The sequence below is a fragment of the Lactuca virosa genome, chromosome 6 (genome assembly GCF_052849685.1).
Source record: "Lactuca virosa cultivar CGN04683 chromosome 6, Lactuca_virosa_CGN04683_v6, whole genome shotgun sequence".
NCBI classification, from domain to species: Eukaryota; Viridiplantae; Streptophyta; class Magnoliopsida; order Asterales; family Asteraceae; genus Lactuca; species Lactuca virosa.
In genome coordinates this window covers 187,011,981-187,038,591 of record NC_136431.1, presented here as the reverse complement: position 1 = coordinate 187,038,591, position 26,611 = coordinate 187,011,981, and the positions used below count along the sequence as shown (strand labels likewise).

Genomic DNA, 26,611 nt, shown 5'->3' with positions numbered 1-26,611 from the left:
ACATGGATTGTAATCATTATCTCTATCCAAGGTTTGTTTACCGACTTATCGATTTATGACGACTGTCTCAGACTACAACTGAACACATCAACTTAGTCCAGGCTTGGCCAAGCGCTTAGGGTGTCATCACTGAATCATCGAGGGGCCCATAGATATCGCTTTTATCACATCTAGGGTAAAAGGAATGGATAAACTTCGACTCATATGCTTGTACTTGTTACTCATCAAATCATACACAACAATACGTTTTATAACATCAAGTTACTGATGCATTTATACATTATCAATGCGCAAACGACTTGTAAACAACAACTATATGTCTCCGTTTCAAGAATATAAGATATTATCGTCTCACAATCACTCGTGATAATATCCATGAAGTGATTCAAATGAGCGTGGGTTTAATCCAATACTCAAATTCTTATTTCAGGAGTACTCAAGAACACTGCAACAAACATTTGCTATGTCTAAGCACTTATACAATCTACAGTCGGGTTCATGACAGTCTTACCTTATTACTTACTTCCAAAGTATGATCAATTGTGGATGTTTGAATAACCTAGTTATTCGGGAAGTAAAACATGCGAAGTGAAACACAAGAATAATCTAATCCAATATGGTCTCAAAACTTTTGAATATAAATAAAACACTTATTATTTAATCACCATATCGATTAGACCTTACTCATTGTATAATGTTTCGAACAATCAACTCAATACTTGAATTAAAACAATAGTCATCCCATGTTCCAAGCATGCACACTATGTTTATCTACGGTTCTTCTTTTGTGAGATAGATCAATTGAATTCATTTCCAATGATGCTCATTTCACAATTTCCTAATCTGTACAAGTGTAAGAATACAAAATTCTTTCCACTAATAGAATGTGTTAGAGTCTAACCTTTCATGCTATGATCCCTTTGTAATGTCGAGGCTCCAAAGTCATAGAGACTTGGTCAACGATATTACATAGCGTTCCATTGGAGATTGTTACAAGACAATTCCCTGGAAATGAAGTCTCACATTCAAGGTAGATTCCTTGAACATCCTTCTTGCATAAAAGTTTCTTACTTAGACATAGATTCTTAACATCCAACTCCCATTATGGAAATATTCCCATAATTTCCATATGACTATCCATACTCAATAGAATCCTATCTATTTAGAATTATATCAATATGGTCCATCCATTACTATACTTCCAACTGTCCACAAGCAACCAATCTTTGGTAAACCTTAGATTGTCCTTGTCAGTTGTTTAACAACTTTAGTCATATCTGGCTCTAGTCCTTTTTCCTTCTTAATGCGCTAGGCATTTGGATAAATCAGAATAGGCGAATATTATGGCATATGTAATCAATCCAATACCCGAAGCATATGGGATACGATTCATAATGTCTTACATAAAGACGTTATACTTGACCAATATCTTGCTAAAATATTCCCATATATAGAATTTCCTATGTTGAAACATTTCAACATGATATTCATATATATGTCCATGACTAAGTTTGATTAAAATTTCAATCTAAGCTTTTATGATTCAAAATGAAGTATAAATGCTCTCTCCCTTAAGCCTTACGATAGCGAAACAATTTCCAAATTCTAGAACTTTGCAAATTTAGAACTTTGTTTCCTATAAATAGCATTGCTAACTTGCAACACTTAACATAATAATTATTCTCCCACTAGCATAACAATTATGTTCTTACCAGCATAACAATTATGCTCCCACTAGCTTTAACATGTACTCATAAATCAGTTGGACTTATAGAAATCAATACCTATTGATTTTCTTATCAAAGTTCAGATTTCTGATACGTGGTGCTTTGATAAGTCTCTATCTAGACTTCTCAAGCTCATACACCTTTCATTAGACACCCTGTGTGTGTGTCTAAACCTTTTCAGAACTTATAGCAATAAGTCCCAAATGTTTAAACTAATTGCCATTTCTCACAGTTCGAACTATGAAGAGGGATGTCGTAATCATATTCGAATTTGAGAACGCAATTATCACTACTGCTAACTTTAATCCTTTAAAATCTACTAGTGAAAGCGTTTCCTCACAATCATTTCCATGAAGTAGAGAGAAACCTATTGCCACTTAGATTTTATGGTGTATGTGTTCCTATCTATGTGAACTTGCCATTTCGTACCACTATCATAAGACAAGGTTTATGACAAATTCAAACTCATATGGACTGAACCTGTTTACTCTTAATTTCTTGCCATCCGACAGTACAAGGGCCTACCAGTGCTTCCAGGTTATTGAGCAGGTCACGTACACCGATCAATGTACTTTCACTGATCAAGGTGCTTTGCCTTATGCAATCAAATGAGAACTCACAGAACTCACATGCATAGTCAACTTAACTGGAATGGGCACAAAAACAAGAATATGTCAACATGATAGGTTATCAACCCCAGGTCGTGTGCTAGTGATTACTAAAAGGTTTATTCTTGATCAGTTCCTGAAACTATTCAAGAGCATTTAGACTCCCACTGACCTCTTGACATATAAGATTCTCTGTCAATAAACATTTCTTTACAAACAAATATTCAATCAAGAAAACACTTCATGTAATTGGTCTTAGTTGGTCTTTGTTTTATCCAAAGCATCACAACTACCAATTTCAAATGTGCAAGAGCAAGTATCATTTCTACTCCACATTTTATGAGGTGTAATAAACCTACTTAGAATATGTTACTCAAGGTAGTTACTAGAGTATGACTCTAAAACTTGATCTTGGAACGAAGTATGACTCATCGTTTTGATTTAATTATTTCAATAATACCCGATACATCTTCTTAGCCATACAAATGCACTAAGGTGTCTTCAGAGGATCAATTGTGACATGGTTCCATAATCATTAGGATGATCATAAAACATGATACTAAAGTACTCTCCTTTCCTCTCAGATTGGAGAAACGTTTATCTTTCTGCCTAATTGACTCCTTTTATTCATTCTGCTATACTTTGAAACTTTTCAAGGTATTAGAATTATACTTAATCTTGTAAGTATAATTATATTTACTGAACCATTAGTAAATCATGAAGAATAGCCTCTATCATCCTTTGTGGTGGGTCTGACCAGTCCACATCAATGTGTACTAGATCCTTTAGTCTTTCACTTGACTCACACATACATGTGAACAAGGAATCAGTTTCAATTTCCCAAAGATCAAGATTCTCATACATCACATAATTCAAAATTGCATGATTCCAAGTTTTTGTCCAATTGAAACTTGGGTGATGAGAATCCTTCCTCACTTGGTAGATTAACATAGTACTACAAACGATATAATCAAGAATCAAATCCATTTTCATCATTGCTAATAATAGAAATATAAACACCAATTTTCACAAATGCCATTGCAAGGATACGTAAAATAAGATAAAATCAAAATTTACTTTATTTAAAAATTGTGGAAAAACTTGTCCTTACAACGCAAATACAAATGAAAACTATGTTTCCAAATATTCCTAAGTAGTCTATCATAACTCTAAGTAGCAGCTCAAAAATCTGATCCTCGAACCATGCGATCGAAATCTATCTCTTCACAATCCGATTCATCTTACTTCTTCTTTTAAGCTTCCTTCTTTCTCTTTGATCCTACAAACCATGAAAACGCAATCTTATCACATCATGTATTAAGAATCTATAAATAGGAACTTAATAGAGTTAGATAGTGGATATACCTGAAATAGAGTCATACAATTTGACTTTACTATCCTTGAGATCTTTCAGGTAGATTCGACAGCTTCACATCCAATGTCCCTTCTCTTGGGAATAGAAACATATGGACTCTTTGGGAATGATACATGGGACTATATCAGAATTTGCCTTTCTCTTATGATCAAACTTTTCGAGCATGGCCGATTTCTCTCCTTTAGGAGGATAAATGATTTCCGGACTATCACATTTTCCATCACCAATGTTCATGGAAATTTGGGAGGTAGATCTTCCAGACAAATCTGCTTGACAGGTGCGCCAAAGCATTGTTGCTTCAGCAACAATTAGCAAATAATTCAGATCAATAAGGGTCACGTCGTGATCTGTTATATAGTAGTCTTTGACAAACTGACCATATGACTCGGGAAGTGACTGAAGAACCAAGTCAACTGCCAGTTCCTTTGGGAAAATGAAACCCAACATTCCCAGTCTTTCAAGGTGCGACTTCATGTTTAGAACATGTGCACATACAAAGTTTCCATCTTTGTGCTTGCATGCCAATAGTGCTTGAATAACCTTGAACTTTTCAAGTTGATGAAACCATGGGTCAGGGAGAATCACTGGAGGAGGTGGAGGTAGAGAAGTATGATTTCCAGTTCCACCAATGCTCAAAGAAGGGAATGATATTTCACCTTGATCGACACTTGGAACATCATCTTCAGAATGAAAGCCTTTTCCAAAAGGATGAGGAAGACCATAGTTGTCAGAACCAGACATCTAGAAAGGAAGAAAATTCAAGTTAGTTGATTTAAGTCCTTAATATAACACCCAAATGAAATATTAAGGCTATGACCCAACACATCATAATTCGGAAGAGGGATGCCGTAATCCAATTGCAAATTATTTGAAGGTAGGTAAATGAAGATTTACCAATTCCACCATGAAAACAAAATTTTAAATGAATTAGGTTTTAGATGAAACTCCTAGATCTTTTGAGATTCTTTGAACTTTTCAATGGCACGTTTAATCTCGATTATGCCCTTCAAGTTTGTGACTGGGATACCGAGGATCACAAACAAGGTGTGAATAACGATGCAAATTAGCGTGGTACTCTTGATGTCATTTATCACCAAATCAATGTGCCGGTTAGCCACACACGCTCCATCGATCTATGATAATTTAGGAGTTACCCATTGCCATCCATCACTAGTCCACATTAGTGTGCCGGTTAACCACACACGCTCCACTAACTGACCAATAAGGTGCAATGTGCAATTTCATGGGTTAGCATCAAATTTACATTTTTGCTAAAGTAACTAGGAATGGGAATTTATAAAAGCATTTAGTTACTTTATAATTCGTTATAATTTTAATGAGAGTTTAGATCCCTATCCTACCCGTTCGTCTAACGACCCTCCACTAGTTAAGGGTGCGGTGGGTAATAGTGGATACCCAATGGTGGTCATTTTACAGGCCGCTTCCTTAAACACCCCTTATAGACCAGCTTCGTGAATGAGGCCTACTAACGGTAAGAATGACCTTTTCTTATACATACATACATACATACATATATAGTATAAGACTGACCTTTTCTTATACATACATATAAAATTAAACTTTTAATCTTATATAGTATAAGGGTGTATTTTATACATTTAAAATACTAAGTGGCTTAACTCTTAATAAATTAATCTTTTAATTTAATTAAATTAAACTTATCTATGGATTTATTAATAGTATTTTAATTAAAACATTTAATTTAAATAATTAATGAAATCCATGTGGGTGTATTTTCAAACTCTTAAAATACTAGGGTTTTAGAATTTAATATCTCAAAATTAAAACTTTTAATCAAATTTTAAAGACAAAATTGCAAAAATGGTCCCTGTGGTATGCAAATTTTTGGGGTTTTAGTCCAAACCCCGAGTTTTTTGGATTCATGGTCCTTTTGGAGTGGTTTGTATGTGGAATTGGTCCCTGGATTTAACTTCCGTTAAGTTGTTGCTGTTAACCCCCTCATGTGCCTCCAACATGAGGGTACATTTGTCTTTTCACTTGTAAGGGACCATTTTTGCAATGGAAAAAAATATATCCCCATTTAAAAATATATCCCCACTCCCAAGAGTAAATCCTCCGTAAAAAAAGGCTACAAAGTCCTAAAAAAGTTCCCCAACTCCACCGACAATCAAATCGCCACCGTCCGCCGCTCGCTCTTCCACGAATCTACCGCCGCCCTCCCACCACCAAACTCCCCTGATAAAAAAACGGTGTTCCTTGACCTTTGACGAAACCCTAATCCATTCCACACCTGCCACCGGAGTATCACCTCCGGGAACTTATGGTTTCTTAGTGAGGCCATTGCTGGATGGAGAAAGAGTTGATTTCTATGTGCTGAAACGCCCATTTGTTGACAAATTTCTTCAGTTCTTAAGCACAAATAACTACGAAATTGTGGTTTTCACAGCTGGAATCGAGGAATATACTTCGTTGGTTTTGAATAAATTGGATTGCAGGGGTTTGATTTCACATAGATTGTATCGGAACTCGTGTAAGGAATTCGAGGGTAGGTTTGTTAAAGATTTATTAGATCTAGGGCGGGATTTGAAGAAGGTTGTGATTGTTGACGATGACCCTAATTCCTACAGTTTTCAACCGGAAAACGCGATCCCGATTAGATTTCACTGATGATCTTGGAGATGATGAATTGAAGAAATCGATGAGTAGGTTTTTTACAAACTGCAATAAATTCGAAGATTTGAGGGATGCCGTGAAGGATTATCTTGGTGATGGAATTCAGAATTCAAAATCAGAGACATCGTTTTTTGAACAGAGGTTTAAGGGATACTGTTCTTGAGAGAGAGAGATCTTTTATTTTTTAATTATTAAAATAAATAAATAGGTATTAATTTTTTTAAAAAAAATGTGGATATATTTTTTTCAATTGCAAAAATGGTCCCTTACAAGTGAAAAGACAAATATACCCTCATGTGGGAGGCACATGAGGGGGTTAACAACAACAACTTTACGGAAGTTAAATCCGGAGACCAATTCCACATACAAACCACTCCAAAAGGACCATGAATCCAAAAAAGTCGGGGTTTGGACTAAAACCCCAAAATTTTGCATACCACAGGGACCATTTTTGCAATTTTGTCAATTTTAAATTCCAAAACTTGAGGGCAAATTTTGAAACTTTTCAAAGCTTCTAGATCAAATTTAAAATAATTAAATTAATCATATAATTTTATCTTTATCATAAATTTGACATTTTATTTTAATTGTCAAGAAAATTCAAATCAAATTTTACAAATAATTAATTTATCACAAAATCTCATAACTATCTTAAAATTTGACAATTATCTTTCAATTAGACGAGGATATCCATTACCATATCAGAAAATTCGAATTTTAATTAGTAAAACAACTTATGGTAATTATCCAAATCTAATTTAGGCCAAAAATCCAAAAATCTGCCAACTGAATGGTCTCCACGTCGTGTCATGCCATAACACGTTGTGGGACCAACACGTCGTGTTCATTAGGCACAAAAAAAACGATTTTTCTTTTGCTTTGAACAATTCATAAATGCATCAAATATAACAGAAAAACACCTTAGGCTCTGATACCACTGATGAGTTTTGAGCATTACTACATTCTTATGGTGCACATGCAACCCTAATGCTTTGGATCTAGGTTTTTCTCAAGTTATACATGCAAATCAATTATCCAAAGCAAAACCCTAGATCTAGTATATACAATTCGAAATTCACATATATATTAGGGTTAGAAGATTACCTCACTTGCTATATTGTAATAACAAGTACAATCCTTGAAGTCCTTGACTCTTTAAAGCTTAGTGCCCCAAGTGTTGCATCTCTAATGGAGTCAAAAACACTCAACACAGCCATGATGACTTGGAGAGAAGAAAATTGGCCAGGGAAACTCCTAGAAGCATAGGGACGATTTACTTAGGGTTTAGAGGCTTTATATAAGGCTAGGTTGCTTAGTCTTTAAGCTGGACTTTAATAAGGAAATCCTAGTTCCAAACTTAAGCTCAAAGCAATCCATGGACCTCCTTGGTAAGCCCTTGGACGAAATCTTATGGGGTAATCCATAAATTTTGTCCACTCCACTTACAAGGAGTCCTAAGCCCAGTTTCACAACTATCAACGATTTGCAAAACAACCCCTCCATTATTAATCAGTTCCTTTTAATCCCAAAGTTAATATCAAATTAATTTCTGATTAATTACTCATTAATAATATGATTTCCAAATAATATATTAATCTTATAATATATTAATAAAATCATTCTGAGTACCAATTAATTATTCATATAATAAATCCTACTCTCTCTCTCTCTCTCTCTCTCTCTCTCCTCTAGTCATCCTATCAAGTTGCATGAGTAAAGGCAACCCATAAGGACCATGCTCATAATCAAATCAAGTACACACCAAATATAGTTATATGCTTAGACACCTAATCCAACAGTATATGTTTGGCTTCTTGCATGGATTATGGTTTTTAATTCGATATTTTTTAAACCGAAAATAACTAGATATAAGTGTGGGGCTTGTCAATACCTTCCCATGGATATAAAGATCTCGCAGAAAACGGAGTTGAATCGAAGAAGTTATGGTTGTTTGAAGTTGAGGTAGATTTGGGTGAAAACCATCACCACAACACGACAAATAGTTGCCACGACACAAATAAAAGTTGCCATGGCACGACGATTAGTCAGGCCCAAGCCCATGATTTTAGGGTTTTCAATGTATTTAAGCTTAAGGTTTTGACTTTTTGGGCATTTTATCGGCCTCCATCACCTCTAGAAGCCATTGGGAGAAACCCTAGCCTCCACCTTCAATATTTGAGCTCCTCCCATCTCCTCTCTCCTCTTTTGGATGCTTTTTATGTTATTTTGACGAAGTTTAAAGACCAAGAAGGTTCTTTTGGTTGCAAGGAGTGATGCTCCACGTTTAGATCCATTAAAGATAGTACATTTTTTGGACTATTGTAAGTATAAAGTTCCAATCTTGCTATCTAGTTCTTTAGATATTGTCATTTGGGGGGTTTTTTTTTTCTCTTTTGGTCCATTTTATGGGTGATCTTGGAGTTGAGTGGACTCCAATATCTTTTGATCAGTTTGGAATGTTTCTTGGACCTCATGGAGTAGGATAGTTATGATATTTTGCCTTCCCTTTTAGGCATGCAAGTTATCTTGGTCCTTTAGCTCATTTTGGTGTATTAAAGTTTAGATCTTGAATGATTGTGGCATTATTATGGATAAAGTTGGAAAATTTATCCCTCTAGTCATCTTGTTGCTTCAGACCTTAAAGTAAGAGACTTGGACTTAATGGATTAAGTTGAGAAAGATGTATTTTTGGGTCCCTTTGAGACTTAAATTCTAGATCTTGGTGGTTTGGACCTACCTAATGGATAAAGTTGGAAACTTTATCCATTATGAAGCTATTAGGAATTAGATATGATGATTTTTAGATTTGATCCTGATAGATTAAATCCTTATTGAAGAAAAGTCCTTTCATACAGAAGACCACAACATGTCCAAGGAAGGCCACATCGTGGTGGTGGGACTTATCACACCTGTTTTGTCCAGACATACCCACGATATGGCCCTAAGCTGCCACGAGGTGGGGACTAGCTAGTCATCGAATGTTTTGACAACTAGTGCCCACGACTTGGCCAAGAAAGGCCACGACATGAAGGGCTTCTGTTTGGCAATTTTGACTTTAACTTTGACCGTTGACTTTTTGATTAGTTTGACTTTTGGTCAAACTTGGGTAGACTTGAGTTTTTGACTAAGGACTGGTCTCGGTTTGGTTTTAGGAAGCTTGGGTTGGCTTTTCTGATGCTGAGGTAGCTGTTGGGCTTCTATTGAGTAGTTAAAGTGAGTATTCTCACTTTAATTGTATGTCAAAGGCACCAATGTCGGCTCATTGGATTGTGTAGGATGCTAGTTGTCTTTGTGATACTTGCATGGAAGACCCTGGGGGTAGCCCGTGACATTTGTATGAAAGATCATGGGGGTAACCCATGGAAATTGCATGAAAGACCATTGGGGTAGCCCATGGTACGTGGATGTTAGACCATGGGGGTAGCCCATGACACTTGGTTGTAAGACCCTGGGGGTAGCCCATTGCATTCCAGGGAAAAGAACATGAGGGGTAGCGCATGACAATTGTATATATGGTATATAATATTTTGGGGAAGTCACTAAGCTTTGTGATTAAGGTTTATGTTTAAAATGGTTTTAGGTACTTATGGTTTCAAAAAGAAGGGTCAACTTGATTGCATTGCATCCCCTGGAGATTTATTCCACTTTGACTGTTTATGATTTTGATATGATGTTTTTGAGAATACTTTGGATCCGATCGTCTTTTGGAAAAATGAATGAATGGGTTTGACTTATTTAAATTGAAATTTTTACTCGGTATTTTTGGGACGTTACAAAAAGACAAAGACGGAAAAGTGACTGTAAACATATAACTATATGTATTTTTGCTTAGACTCGATTACACCTTTTAATTATGGTTGATTATTAAAAGTTTAACTTATAGTAGTGTTGGAAATAGGTGTCTACTGTCATAACTAAATTGGTATAACTTTGGGAATAATAACAAAGTTCATTTAGTGTTGCCCGCAAGAGCTAAAATAGTTGGAAAAGGATTTAAGAGAAATAGATAAATAGTTCATTAAATTATCATAGCTTGATAAATTAACTGGAAACTTGTTAATATTAATTTATATTTAATTGGAATTAATTTGGGATTAATTAGATTAATCAAATAAATTATTTAAAGGTATAGGGACTGAATGTTCATTGTTCTATAGTTTAGCAAGAAGAATATTCTAGATCCCTACAAGCGGTGGACGGTTTTGAGGAGGTCTTGGAGGCTTCTAGGGTTTCAGAATTTTTAGATAATTTTAATTTAGCGTTTATCTTTAGTTTTAAGTATTGTTTTAATATATTAAAATAGATTAATTAAACTAACAACATAAATATGTCGGAATGATTTGAAATTATAGATAATTGAATTAAAATTAATTAATTAATTAAAAGTTAATTAAAGATAATATGTTTAAATCATGTGTTCTTAAAAGGTTTAGAATACACCTTACATATAGTCATAATAGTTTATAAATAGTATATGTAAAGCCAAAAGATTTATATATGTAATATGATTACTATATGTATGAGAATCATACAAGATGTGTCTTCACATGTTCAATTAATGATCTTTAGGTGAATCATGTGTAGGCCTCATTCATGAAACCATGCTATAAGAGAGGTATAAGGAAACAACCTATAAAATGACTATTGAATGAGTGTTCTTTCACTCACCGCTTCTTTGTGTGGTGGATTGTCGTTAGCCGTAAGAGTTTGATAGGATGCCGACTTGATAAAAATATAACATATAAAGTAATGAAAAAAATTCCTATTCTTAGTTATTTTTGGAAAATGAAAATAGTTATAATCCATGAAAAGTGCATATTATTCCTTATTGTCTATTTATGGAGCATGTGTTGTTAACCGAGACATAACTATGAGATGCAAGAAGAAGATGATGTAGCACTTGTGGTTGTGGTTTGTTGGCGGAGCATGTGTGGTTTAACGATATGTATATAGATGACCATGACATAATCAAGGGTCACACATTTTTGAATGGTTGGTTTATCATCTTATTTGTGACACCTCGGTATCCTAAACACAAATAGAGTATGTGCAAATCAGCGATTAACATGTCATTGAATAGTTTCAATGAATCTCAAAATATCTAGTACTTTCACGGTGATTGAAATTGGTAAAGTGTCTTACCTACATTAATAGCTTTGTGGTGTATTGATGGCATCCCTCTACACATTGCTAAACCAAATACGGATCCTAACCTTAGCAAATAATAAATTTGGGTTGAAATAGTTTATTTAAAGGATCAATAAAACAAACATAATGGAATTAATATTGAATGATGTCAAGAAGATAATCCACTAAAATCTATTGCTATATGACCTCTCAAAAGGATTAGCTGGAAGGATGATCAATTTTGTATTTTGGGAATACTTCTCACTTATGAATAAAAATATCATCTCTTAGATAAAGCTCTTTTTGAGATTCCACTATCTACTACATTCCAAAACTGTTTAGAATAGTTATCAAATAAAAATATTGAAGTAACATGGAATTTCATTTAGTTAGGAGTTGACTATGGTAATAAACTAAGATAATAATGTATATATAATCAGTTCACTCTAATTTTGATATGAACAATTTGAAAATGTCCATTAAGGAGTTGAACAATATGTAGAGACCCTTTGAGACTAACATGGGCCAATCATAGAAACTCCAACTTTAAATGTTCCCATATTCACTATCATAAATAAAAGTGTCAAGAAGAAGAACGCCGGTTGATCATATGATTTGTGGTGAGATACCTAATCCGACCCCAAATGCCAAGGACAATAAGAAGGCTTATTCTGAGACTTGTTTTGATAAAACATCATTTCCAAAAATAAAGAAAAGGACTTGGAAAGCATTCATGCCCAATATTTATAATGGATAAGATTGAAACATATAAATGATAATTTGATCATGGATTACGAGCCCGTACTATTATTCAAGAGGATCAAATGACAACTCGTTCTCGTGAATGTTTAGTCTATTATCAGATATGAAATCTCATTATACCATTGGAACATTACTTCCAATCCTTGAGTATTTTACTAAAGGATAAAGTACTGACATTCACAAGAATTATTAGTGACTAAAAGGGAGTAAAAGGACTGAAATAAGGAGAAGAAAAAAAATTGATCATGAATACCATGCTCTTGTTACTATTCATAGGATCAAAAGACATGTTGTTTCCCTAAATGTTTAGTCTATGGTATTATTATTCAAAAACTATTTATATAAATTTCATGAGATTATTCTGACTCATTTAAATGTAGAACATTTCATATGTTTTATATTTAAAAGAAAAGTCATGAAATATATGAAACTAATATGTTAGGAACAGTTCAAAAGGTCGATTCAAATATTTGAATAAGATGTAATATTGTAGAATCATATTCTTGAAATTTGCATTGCCAAAGATCCAGTTGGATCAGACTTTGGAATTCATTTGACCTCAAGTCTTATGATAAATGTAAGTCATATTTGTCAAGACAGACGATAAAAGCACTATGTGACAGTGTGAATTAGTTTTGACTAATAGTCCATTCAGACTATCCATGATACATACTAATTCGAATACATCCAAAATTTTGGATACAACGTGTTTGTATGATCATATTCTTGAACATGTAAGCATGAAATGCATTATCAGGTATGAAGTTGGATCAGATCTTAGATACCATTAGATTTTAAGTATTATGGTAAATGCAAATCATGATTATCAAGATAGATGATTAGTACATTACTTTGTAATGCGAATATATGTTGGAATTAGTTTGCACTAATGGACCTTTCAGATAAACCACAATCCATAGTAAGACTGACTTCGTGTGAACATGTTTATCTGAAGAAACATTGAGACTAGAACCTTCTAGGTATTCAAAGTTTTCATAAAACCAAGTTGAGAATCAACACGGGAAAAGGATAAGATACCCAGATCCAATAATATGGTGAGGATCTTAGTCAAAACCGTATCGATCATCTAAGGAATTATGAAAAGGTTATCATAAGTTGTCTCTACCCACAATAATTTTGCAAGGAGTGTTGTTGTAAAAGAGAAACAAATCATTGTTTGATTTGTTACTAGATGAGTCATATTATGATTAACATAGCAATTCAATGATTGTACCATGAATAGTGTCACTAGAGTCCTTGGTCAATGTCAAAAGTAAATTGGTATAACTTTATGGAATAAAAGTAAAGTCCTGTTTGGGTTGCCCTCATAACCATAAATAGCTAGGAATGATATTAGGAGAGATAGGAAATGATTTATTAATTTATTATATTATTAATAAATTTATTAGAAATTGATTAGAATTAATTGAAAATTAATTTTGGATTAAATGGAATTAATTAAAGGTGTAAGGGCTGAATTGTAATTATTTATAATTAAGCAAGGAAAGGAAATTCTAGAATCATCCATGTTATGAAGGCTTTTAGGGTTTCTAGGAGCCTCCTAGAGCTGATAAGAATAACTGCATTGAATAAATAAAATCTGATTATTTTATTATTCAAATCAAGGTTTACCTTGGAGATCACTAAGCTATAATAAACTCCCCTTTGGAATCAAATTTTGTGTTTCTCACTCCCCACAAGGCACATGCCTAAATTATCCCCATTCCCCTCTCCTTAATTTGTTCCCTAGGGTTTCTAGGGTTTTGGGTGTGAGATTTTTGAAACAATCTGAGGATTCAAGAGTGCTACATATAATTTTAACACTAAAGGTATGTAATCCAATCTATTGATTTTTGATATAGGCTAGGGTTTATGATTATTTCAACAGTATGTTGTTATAATGAGAAAAGACATATATCTCTAGGTTACATGTACCATAATTAGATTTTATGATAATTCAGTTGTGCAAATATGTTAGATGTAACCTAGAAAACCCAACAGTGGTATCACAACCTAGGGTTCTTTCTATTATGTATGCATAATTAAAAGTGGAATAAAAAAACAGAAAAGCAAAAAACCCAACTGTTTATTGGGCGTGGGGCATTGCTTGCCTGGTGCGATGTGCATCGGGTTCTGTCAGATCCAGATTTACTTGCCTAATTTTGAATTTTAGGATAATTACTAGATATTAGTTATTATTTTAATTGATTAAAATCTGAACATTAAATTTAGGTAATAGATAAATCCTAATTCGAAATCTAGGAAGACAATTATGGAATTTATATTATTTAGTTAACAGGTTAATTAAAATACTCATGATCTATAAAATATTAATAATCTTAATTATTTGAATATTAATAATTTAGAAGTTTAATTAATTAATTAGATTCAAACCTTGTAATTTTAAAAATTTTTAAAATACACCCTTATATATTGTAAAAGTTTATAATAGTATATGTATAAGATTAATTACTGTTATTCAAACCAAGACTGGCCCTCATTTATGAAGTTATGATATAAGACAGGCATAAGGGTCTCCTTTGTCATTATCTCTATGTCCTCGATGTTCCAAAAGTATCTTTTGTGAACATGTTATGTGAACATATGAAATGAATTTGCAATTAAGTGAAATGTTTCACCAAAAGGGAAGGCAAGATGATTTGAAAATTTTCAAAAAGTTCCTAAATGCATACAAGCTAATGGGGTGAATTTCGTATGCACTCAATAAGAGCTACATAGACAAACACAAGAATCTCAATGTTGCCCTTGACAAGCTTGCTATAGATCTTGTGCTTGGATCTCTCACTAGTTCTTATGATAATTTCCACTTGATCTATCATATGAATAGTATGAAGAAGACATTGATGAAATTCTTAAACCTTCTCTGAACTTTGGGAATCAAAAGGAATTCATTTTCTTATCCAATTCTAGTTATCGCTTTTCTGAATCTTGGTAAAAAGAAGAGGAAATGTTCGAATCCTAAATGGAAAGGAACGATTTTGGTCGGAACTTCCTATTATGATGGAATGGAACTTGTATGTTATTTATTCCATGCAACCATGTTTCAAAAGAGGCAACTTGCAATTAATGCAATGACAAGGATAATAAGAAACAAAGTTGTACTAAGTGCTTGAAATGGTAAAGTTAAATGTTTGATTCTACATCAAGTACATCAATAATCAAACTCCAAATACATCCAATTGAGGGATCCTTGATGCATGATCCGGTGATCACATTTGGATAGCGTTCTAGGAACTAAAGGAAGGAAGAAAGTTAAGCATCAAGAGCTAAACCTAATCATTGGAATGGATGAGTGTTGTATGTCTCAATGATTGATGATTTCAAACTTGTACGTAGTAATGGAATTAAGATAAATCTAGTTATTTGATATTACTATTTAGAGATGTCTAGAAACCAAATTTCATTTTATGTGTTGTATAAACATGAATATCAACTTTATTTGATAAAGGAAAGGTAATATTCTAGTTTATGAAGATGGTTGTTTTATGTTTAAAACATCTTCTTGCAATTGGTATTCATGACTTAATCACCATTCGAGTGGGCATGGAATGGAGATAAATGATTTTTGGATCTTCTACACACTAATGTGTGTGTACCTTTCAAATCCACCACAAGGAACGACATATACTACTACTACTACGTCGTATTTACTGATAGTTTCAAGAGATGTGATTATGTTTATATGATTACGCATAAGTCTCACACTTTGAATGGTTTCAAAGAATATCATAGCAAAGTAGGGAATCAATTGGTCACGAAGATAAAGGGTCTTTGATCCGAAAGGAAAGGAGAATGCCTTAGTATCGAGTTCTATGATCAACTTAGAGATTGTGGAATGGTTTACATAATTAGCTTCTATAAGAACACCATAAAGTAACAATGTTGCTAAAAGGACTATTGAATGATATATGGTTCAATCTATGATGAGTCATGCTTTACTACTGTTGAATCATGAAAAGTGACCCTCTTGAACTTCAGCTACCGCAACCAACAAGGATCCGCAGTCAATGTGTCATCAGCAACCTCACCCGAAGTCATCATCAACCGTAGTCACTCTTAGCTACTAGATTACTTTACTTTGTCTACTTTTATTGTAATACTCTCTATTGTCCAGTATGCCTTGCATGGCTACTCTTAGAGACGTAATCTAGTGTAATTCTTGAGACTCTATAAATAGAGCTCATCCTCACTTATTCAAAAAAACTTTGATGCTATCATTTCTATCTCTCTATTTGATTACGCATCTCTCCTTACTCTCAAACTTCACTAGAATATAACTGATTACAATCTCTCTTCGGAGAAAGTCTCTTGTGACTTAATCACTAAGTTTGATCTCACTTATTAACTTGGTCTGAATGCATTCCTCGTTATGAATCAACTAATGTGTATACTTGATATAACAATTCTTGTCATTTCCATTTCTTTACTTTTCCGCAACTAACTTTCTAACTATCTAACTCTAACTTATTAATATTATTGTTGAGCTTTTAGATCCTTTGAGATAAACTATTCAGCAACTATACTTGTTCTAACGTTTGTTCAAGTTTGTCTCAAAGTTTTTCTCTCAACAATTGGTATCAGAGCCATAGTGGTTGCTTTTTGAAAACAAAACGCTGATTTTCAAAGGGCCTTCTATACCACTAAAGCTCATTTCTTAAAAAAACTTCACAAAAAACAAAGACAAATGGCACAATCGTTTTCTCTGAATGTTTCCAACAGTGTTGGTGGTTCTAATCGAGCCCCAATACAGGTAGCAAATGAATATCATCATTGGTCTCAAAGAATGGAAAGATATTTAAGGAGACTTGGTAGAGATGTATGGCGATCCATAGAAGAAGGACCACATGTCCCAGTTCTTACACCAGTCCAAACTGATGGTGCTACAGCCAGACTAGGAGGAGGTCAACCAGTCATGAGCCGTCCCACCAAGGATGATCTCGATAAAATGGAAAATGATGTTGTTGCTTTTTATGAAATTTCTTGTGGAGTTGCTCCTGACAACTTCGACATTATCATAAACTGCCAATCCGCAAAAGAGATCTGGGAAGTTCTCAAGAATTTGTACGAAGGCTCAGAACAAGCACAAGACAAGAAGCTTACAACCGCACTCAATGAGTTCAACAATTTCAAAGCTCACACTGGCGAAAGCTTAGAAGACTCCTTTAAAAGGTTCAACCTGATAGTCACCAAATTATCAAATGCTGGCACCATCCGCACTAACCATTAAACAAATCTTCAGTTTCTTAATGGTTTGGGAAGACATTGGACTACAGCTAAGATGATAGTCCAAGGAGATAGAAAGATTCACTCTTTGTCTCTCTACAAGCTCTACGGAGAACTGCAAGCACAAGAATCCACCGTACTCAAAGACTGTGCTGACTTCGGAGGACCACTCGCTGTCATAGCACAAGCTCCACCCAATCAATCCTACTCTCCATCGTATGACACTGCACCGCAGTCATACGAAGCTGATTCAGAGTATGATGATGAAGAAGAATTTCAGAAGGCTATTGCTCTGGTTAGCCAACAGTTCAATCGACTACCACCTCCTTCCTTCCTCAAGAATCAACAGTTCAACAAACCTCCATTCAATCGTAACTTCAACCCACAGAATAACCATCCTCGATATCCCAAAAGTTTTCATCCACCACCGCAATCTCAGAATACTCAACCAAAGGAGGTACCGTAGTCCATCCAAACCATTGACTCCGGTACTCCGTCAGAAGACAAAAGGGATATTGTAATTTGTCATAAGTGCAACAAAGAGAATCACTTTGCAAAGGATTGCAAGGCCAATGTAGTGAAAGACAGAGCATTCTACCTTAGAATGGCTCAAGAATTGGAAGATAAGGAGAAGGAAAGGGCATACGTAGCCCATGTTAAAAGAGACCATCAAGTCTGGTCATCCGGAGATGAAGAAGAAGCCATCAGCAGTATCAAAGGAAAAGGCAAAATCTGCATGCTGGCAACTGTAGATGATGATGGGTCTACAAAACTGGAAAAGAACTACTGCTACATGGCAAAGGATGGAACTCTAAGCATCGTCGAACAGGTAAAACTCATGATCGAAACTCTAAACTACAGCATGCATGACTGTCAACCTTTCATAGATAATCTTAATGACACATGTGCTGCCGTCCTTACAGACTATAACAAAGCCTTATATGAGAAGAACATTGCGTCGCAAGAGATGTTCCATGTAAGAGGATGACTGGATAACAAAAGACTCAAAATGGCTATGTTAGAAAAGGACTTAGAGTTAGAAAAAGATGCAAGAATGTTGAGTGAAACACAATTAGAGATAGCTTTGAACCAGAGAGATTTAGCTCAGAGTGAAATTGTACGCTTAAATCTTTTAATAGAAAAATTGTTCAATGAAAGTGAAGCTATTGAAAATTTGGTAAATAATGGAACCGTAGACAATACATACAATTGGGGTTGGTCAAATGGATATCATACCGCAATGGATTCCTCACCCCGGTTTAACAAAGATCGACTGTATGTCCCTCCTGACCGAGAATTTCATTTCCCAGTCAATGACAAGACTTTTCCCGAAGACATCAGAACACACTTTGGTAGACTTCATAATCTAAGCAATAATTGTGTCATTGAGGAAATTGTGCCTGAGGTTTCGGGTCACACAAGTGATCAAATTCCTATCTGTGGCACAATTTACCCAAATTCTCAAACCTCATCCGTAGTTGATGAAGAAATTGTTATTGAGGGTCCGGAAGTCTCGCAAGACTTTCCATCTCTGCCCTCAGACCACAGTGTCTCTCATTGTAGTCATGAACCACAGAAGTCCCACAAAAGTCCCACTGAAGTCCCAACTAAGACTTACCCTGTGGTAGTCAAATCATCCCTACCGCAGTCCTCGAACAAAAGTTCTGCGACTCTTCGACCAATTCATCATGAATTACCCATAGAAAACTTTGAAGTGGGTCAATGTTCTCAAATCCCTGAATCTTCAAGTTCGGATGACTCAAGCCCTCGTTTTCATAAATTTTCAAAGGTTTCCAGGAAACCGCAGCTGAACATCAATGACTGCGGTTCCCCAAAAACCTTAGCTAAAAAGGCTTTCAAAGAGGAAATTCGATTCCGAGGCACAAATAGACAAATTTCTTCGAAAAACAAGAGGCATATCAGATTTCCAACGTCCAAAAGTCCAGAAAAATTTGTTTTCTCACACTATTTTTCGAAAAACTCTCCCATCAAGAAAACATACAAAAAGGGATGTCCAGTTTCAACAGTCATTCCTCATTCATCTGACACAACCCAAAAGAGTGTAAAGTCTTTTCGAAGCAATGGTTTTCAAATCTATTCCTCAGATGATCCAAAATGGAAGGGTATCTTACCCACTCCAACACTTTTAAAATCACATCAAAATTTTAACAAGTGGAAGGGTATTCTACCAAATCCAACAAAAAGGTCCCAAAGATCCACACGTGCTAAACCTTTTTCGAAACAAACTTTTTCAAAGTCCAACAGCACTCATGTCAGATATTACCAATCTCGGACCAGTCACAAGCCCAACTCATCCTTTAGACCGCTGACCAAACATGATGTCAGAACAAAAGACAAATCTCAACCTGTAAATGTCAGTGTAGTTGCCAAAAAGATTCATCCCACGACAAATCTAGTTGGTTTCAGAAACCTCGTAATTTTTCAAAAAAACACAACACTCCAAAATTGCACAAACACCCAGGACTAGGATTAAAGGTTGACAAGTAACCCGTCCCTGCAACCTCGGTCCATGCATCAATCAGAAATTCACCTATTGGCCCAGGCTCCAAACTAGTTTGGATGCCTAAACTAACTGTGTAATTCTTAGGCTTTGTGCTAGGAGGAACAAGAAGATGAATGGTTAATTGACAGTGCCTGCTCCTTGCACATGACCGGAAGGTTAGAATACCTTCGGGATTTCAGGCCAATTTGCAACGGTGGAAATGTTACATTCGGCAACAATGAGAATGAGATCATCCGAGGTTATGGTGTTCTTACTACGATAAACTTCTCTATTCAAAAGGTTGCTTATGTAGAAAGCCTTAAACACAATCTCATCAGTGTTGGCCAACTATGTAAGGCAAACCATCGAGTTGAATTTGATGATCAATTTTGCTACGTAATGACAAGTGATAGGAATATGTGTCTGATCAAATCCCGATCTGAAGGTACTATGTATCCTCTGGACGTCTCTCTGATCATAGGCAAACCGCAGTTATGTTTCCTATCTAAAGCCGTATCCGAAGTCAGCTGGCTATGGCACCGCAAGCTAACTCATCTCAACTTCAGGTACATCAACAATTTGGTCACCGGAGAACTAGTCAGAGGACTCCATATTCTCAAGTTCAGCAATGATACCCTCTGTCCTGCATGTGAATATGGAAAGCAATCCAAAGCAAGTCACCCCATGGTGATTGACTCTTCAATTTCTGAACCACTGGAGCTCTTGCACATTGATCTCTGCGGTCCATCCACCATAGCCAGTCTCCATCACAAGAAATACATATTGGTTATAGTAGATGACTTCACACGCTTCACATGGGTTTTCTTCCTTAGACTCAAGTCAGAAACACCGCAGATTCTCATCAATTTCATCAAGGAAATAGAACTTCAGATCAAGTTACCAGTACGACGTATCCGAAGTGATAATGGAACCGAGTTTACTAATCATCTCCTAAACAGTTTCTTGGTTTCCAAGGGCATCACTCACAACTTCTCCGCTCCGTACACACCGCGACAAAATGGGGTAGTAGAGCGAAGGAACCGCACTCTAGTAGAAGCATCCAGATCCATGCTCAACTTCGCACACCTTCCACTCTACTTCTGGGCTGAAGCAGTGGCCACCGCATGCTTTGTGCAGAATCGAAGTATTGTATGCAAACGTCTCAGTAAAACACCGTATGAGGGCCTTAACAACCGTAAGCCAAATGTCCGCTTCTTTCATATCTTTGGGTGTAGATGTTTTGTGATCAACAACAAAGATCATCTTAACAAGTTTGCACCAAAGTCTGATGAAGGCATCTTCCTTGGCTATTCCACTAACAAAGTTGCTTACAGGGTTCTCATTCGACGTACAAGGCTAATCATTGAAAGCTTCAATGTGAAATTTGATGAATATCACATCCGCAACACCCCTCCATCCACTGAAACCACAACAATCCTCGAAAGTGATATTCCTGCCGCTTCGGGTCCATTAAATCTAGTTGAAGTAAACTATGACGATCTCTTCGACCCTGTAGAAACAGCGAAATTATCTGAAGTTCTTGTGTCTCAGGAAGCTCAACTGCAACACGCTGATGTATCTGGTCCATCACTATCCGAAGTAGCATCTCTCAATACTTCCACCTCGCCGGTTGAGGGGGAAAGTTCTACTCCGGATCAAGTAACAACCATCGAGGTTCCAGTCCTTGATGTAGCTCAAGTTCCCATCCGCAGAGAATCATTACCATCAAACGTCTCTTCGGACTCGGATGATGAAAAAATAGAGAACATTGACACAAGAACAGACTCAAGGATTATCACACTACCATCCGCAATCCAGGGGGAACCTTCTCAGGTTCTAGGGGAACTCCCATCAGCAATCCAGGGGGAACCTCTTCCAACTGGTCAAGAAAATTCAATTCTCGCTCCAACAATCCCAGATGATTCCGCAGGATGTTCTTAAATCCAGGGGGAACTGCTATCTCCAACCGCATAGTCTTCTGATATAGAAGACATTCCCTCTACCGCAGCTGCTGATTATCTGCAACCTCGTCTACACGTATGGACGAAGGACCACCCACCAGGTCAAATCATTGGCAACCCATCCGCAGGTATCCAGACTCGATCTTCCAAGGACTTATCTGATCATTGTCACTACGCATCATTTATGTCCTCGGTCGAGCCCCGAACGATCAAAGAAGCATTACTAGAACCAGACTGGATATCCGCAATGCAAGAAGAGCTAGAAGAATTCAAAAGAAACAAAGTATGGCAGCTCGTCCCAAAGCCGCTAGGTCACACCATTGTTGGTACTAGATGGGTGTTCAAAAACAAGCCGGATGAATCTGGTGCGGTAGTCAGAAACAAGGCAAGGTTAGTTGCAAAGGGATATAGTCAACTTGAAGGTATTGACTATGATGAAACGTATGCTCCGGTAGCACGAATGGAAGCTATCCGAATCTTCTTAGCATACGCAACCCACAAGAATATCAAGGTTCATCAAATGGATGTAAAAAGTGCTTTTCTCAATGGGGAACTAAAAGAGGAGGTTTATCTTCAGCAACCTCCAGGCTTTGAAAGTGTTGAATTCCCAGACCACTGCTACAAGGTTGAAAAAGCAGTCTACGGTCTAAAGCAAGCCCCAAGAGCGTGGTACGAGACTCTTTCTGAATTTCTTGTCTCGTCCGGATACAAAAGAGGAGTGATTAATCCCACTTTATTTAGAAAAGCAAATGGTAATCACCTTATGCTTGTACAAATATATGTGGATGATATCATCTTCGGATCGACTGATCAAGGAATGGTGAATGAATTTGCTAAGCTCATGACCAACAAGTTCCAAATGAGTATGAATAGAGAGATTAACTTCTTTCTAGGACTTCAAGTGAAACAAGTTCCTCAAGGGATATTCATTCATCAGGAGAAATACACCACATAACTGTTAAAGAAATATTCAATGGACAACTGTTCTTCGGCTAAGGTCCCCATGGCCTTCGGATATAAGATATCTGCTGACCCCTCGGGCGAATCAGTGGATCACAAGACTTATAGAGGTATCATAGGCTCAATGATGTACCTCACGGCAAGCCGACCATATATCGTATTTGCAACTGGTGTATGCGCAAGGTATCAGGCTGACCCAAAGGTGTCACACATGACCGCAGCCAAACAAATTCTAAGATACCTGAAAGGAAGCAAGACTCTCGGTTTATGGTACCCCGCAGGCAATGACTTCAGCCTACAAGCATTCACAGATGCGGATCACGCCGGTTGCAGACTAGATCGAAAAAGCACCTCAGGAGGATGTCAATTTCTGGGAGGAAGACTCGTCAGCTGTTCATCAAGAAAACAAAGTTGTGTATCACTGTCTACCGCAGAAGCTGAATATGTGGCCGCAGCCAACTGTTGTTCTCAAGTCTTATGGATGAAAACACAACTTATGGACTACGGATACAGAATGCTGCGGATACCAATCTATTGTGACTCTGAAAGTGCTATAGCTATTCCCCATAATCCAATTCAGCACTCCAAGACAAAGCATATTGAACTACGATATCACTTCATCAAAGACCACATCCTGAAAGGTATCATTGAACTCATCTTTGTCCATACTCATGAAGAGATTGCTGATGTGTTCACAAAGGCGCTTGACTCTACAAAACTCAACAGTTTCTTACAAATGTTAGGAATGATGAATCCGGACCCATAATTCTTTTTGAATTGATAGGTACCACAGACCATCCTTGGTCTCTGTTGCGGTCCTAACTGAAGTTACTTATGATAGATGGTTTTGGTATATCCTGTGTACAACAGATTATGTACCGCAACCATATATCATATTTATCCTTCACTGGTCCTTATTGTTTGTTGTTACTAAGTTCTTGTTCAAGTGTTCTCCTCAGTTCTTCTACTGCAGACATCCATCCGTCCATCCGCAATGACAAAGGATCCATCCGCAATGAAGTCTCAATCTGCAACCACTTTGATAGTTTCTCAACTGTTTCATTAACCCTTGAATCATGGTGTGCTAGTTAATGATCCTTCATTAAATAAGAAATTCATTAAATAAAAACATTCCTTGAGAAAATGTCCCATTCCCTTTTTGAATAAACCTTGTGTCAGACCTATTTTAGGTATGATGACAAAAAGAACGTTTTTCCATAAACAAATCCTTTTTATTTGTCCCTTCCTATTACCCAACACGTCCAATCCGTTACAACTTCCTTTTTTCACAACGGATTAAATCCACCCTCACCACACGATCATCAGACGTGATGTTGTACGTCTGACACTTCATTAATTGCAAACCCTTTTTAGTAAATCTCAAAAATAATTTAAACCTTTTCATAATCTGTGGCTGAGATTTCTCCTCCCAAATCAAAAAGAACCCCCCAAATGTCCTTTTTACCTTATCTTCTTTCACTTAGGGTAAAATTAATTACTGTTCAAATCCATCCATATAAAACCCCTTCTTCTTCCCTAAGTACAGTTTACGCTCTCTGAACTTTGAACCTTTTCTCCATTCTCGCACTCTGTTTATGCACTCCTTCTCAAACTCTCATAATGGTGAAATCAGGCATCTTGAAGAAAATCTCCAAGGCTTCTGCCTCTGCAAACCCAACTGGGTCTGATTCTGAAACAAGAAATCAAATGCCTTCAATTGCTTCAAGCAATTTTAGGGCTGTGTTCATAGAGAATTCCTCCTACAATGCTCCGATCAAGCTAATGATCAAGTTCTTGAACAATCACCCTCTATTTGGCCCCTTCGATGCATTCACTGATGTAGTTCCTCTTTCAACCTTATTCAAATGTGCATTCTCTGCTTACAGACCCTTCTAGAATCCTCAAGAGGTACATCTGAACTTAGTGAACGATTCTTTGGTCATTCTGAACAAAGAAAAGTTTCTCAACGCCATTAATCTACTGGTTCATCCTTCAACCAAGGTCTTCACTCCAAGTATGGCGGACATTCTCTCAGCTCTCTACCAAATGGGTTATCAAAACAAGATCAAAGAAATTGGCGAATTCAAGAAGAATCAACTGCCTGCGGTGTGGCAATTCGTTTGTCACTTCGTCATCCCCAGTCTGTCAGGCCGAACCGGAGGCACTGACAATATGGGTCTTAAGCTTTTGGAACTAGTTTGGAGCATTTTCACTGGCCACGACGTAAACTACGGTCAGATCATGTGGGATGACTTTCTGCAGTACATCCCCAAAGAGAGCCCAAGGGAAAACCCTACCGAACTTACATTTGCAAGGTTCTGGTCTCTGTGCATCTCAGATCTTCATGCGGATGCATGAATCAACATGGGTAACGACACCAACCTCTTCATCACCAAAGATCTTAGAAGGTACAATCCCTCCAAAGATCAATCTAACTTCGGACCTATAAGACGACTACCAGTTCACATTTTGACATCCCTTGGACTTGAAACCCTTGATGTCACAGACAAAATAGAGGCTACGGAAGGTATTAGCCCATACTTTTCTACACCGCCTCTACAAACCACATCCGCACTCACCATTCCTTGTAGTACCGCAGTCCCATCTTCCACCACTCTTTCCTCTCAAAGACGCAAACAATTAGTCTCAGCCCATCAAGTCCCCCGCAATGTCTCCAAGAAACAAAGAACTCCAAAGAAAGATGCTCCCAAACCAACTGAACCCTCAAAGAAACGCAAAATCACCCAAACTGTACCCTCAAATGACGAATCCATTGCATCTGATTCTGATGCGGATGCACTACCCATATCCACCTTAAAGAAACGCAAAAACCGATCCCACTGGCCAAATGCATGACCGGACAGATGCCGCAACCTCTCAAAAGGCTCCAGTAGTCCTTGGGGTGGCCGCAGACCCATTCAACACCACAATCATCTTCCAATCAGACACAGAAAGTGTATATGTTTCACCACATCGTGGAGACTCCCCCCCAGTTCACTCCCAAGAGGATGACACTGGCTCTCGCCCTAAGGTCTCCTGGGCTTCCCGACTTCATTTCTTTTCTCCTGAGGAGTTGAACTCCATCCTCTTGTCTGTAACCCAAACACTTTAAACACCTTCCCAACTGCAGGGCAATTCTTCCGTCCTTGCCAGAACTGAGCCGAAGCCAGACTTGACTACGAGTCAAGGAGACCGAGGAAGCTCAGGAAAACCTACTCTGCTTACATCTGTCATAGGTGGTTTAGGCACGGTGAGCACCAATGTGCAAGGTTCCGTGAACCCGAAGGACACTTCGGTGCGATTCCAAGGATTTGACGGAGAAGAATCGAATGATTCATGGTTACATTACACTCCGGTGTCTGAGTCCGATATCAAGAAGTATGCCGCTTTCCGTAGGGCATTCCAAGCAAGGAAGGATCAGCAAATCAAGCAACTGCAACAAAAGCAACAGGAAATTCAATATGTGGCTAAGTATTGGGCAGACGCAATGAACAATGCCAATACCGTAGCCACCATCCTGAAAGTTCAAGATTGGATGTCTGAAATGGCTGAAACAATCCGCAAGGCTCAGTCCACTCATGCTGGTGAAGGTGCCTCCAAAGTCCCTCCAACTCCAATTTTTCAAGAATCTCAAGAAGAAGGAACCGCAATCGAAGTCAGCTCAGCTCCCACATTCGGCTTCGACGACT

The 26,611-nt window shown here is 36.9% G+C and overlaps 1 pseudogene; it reads left to right on the top strand.

Moving 5' to 3' along the window:
- The first annotated feature begins 5,791 nt into the window (after nucleotides 1-5,791).
- Nucleotides 5,792-6,528, top strand: LOC145122155 (uncharacterized; annotated as a pseudogene).
- The last annotated feature ends 20,083 nt before the right edge of the window (nucleotides 6,529-26,611 follow it).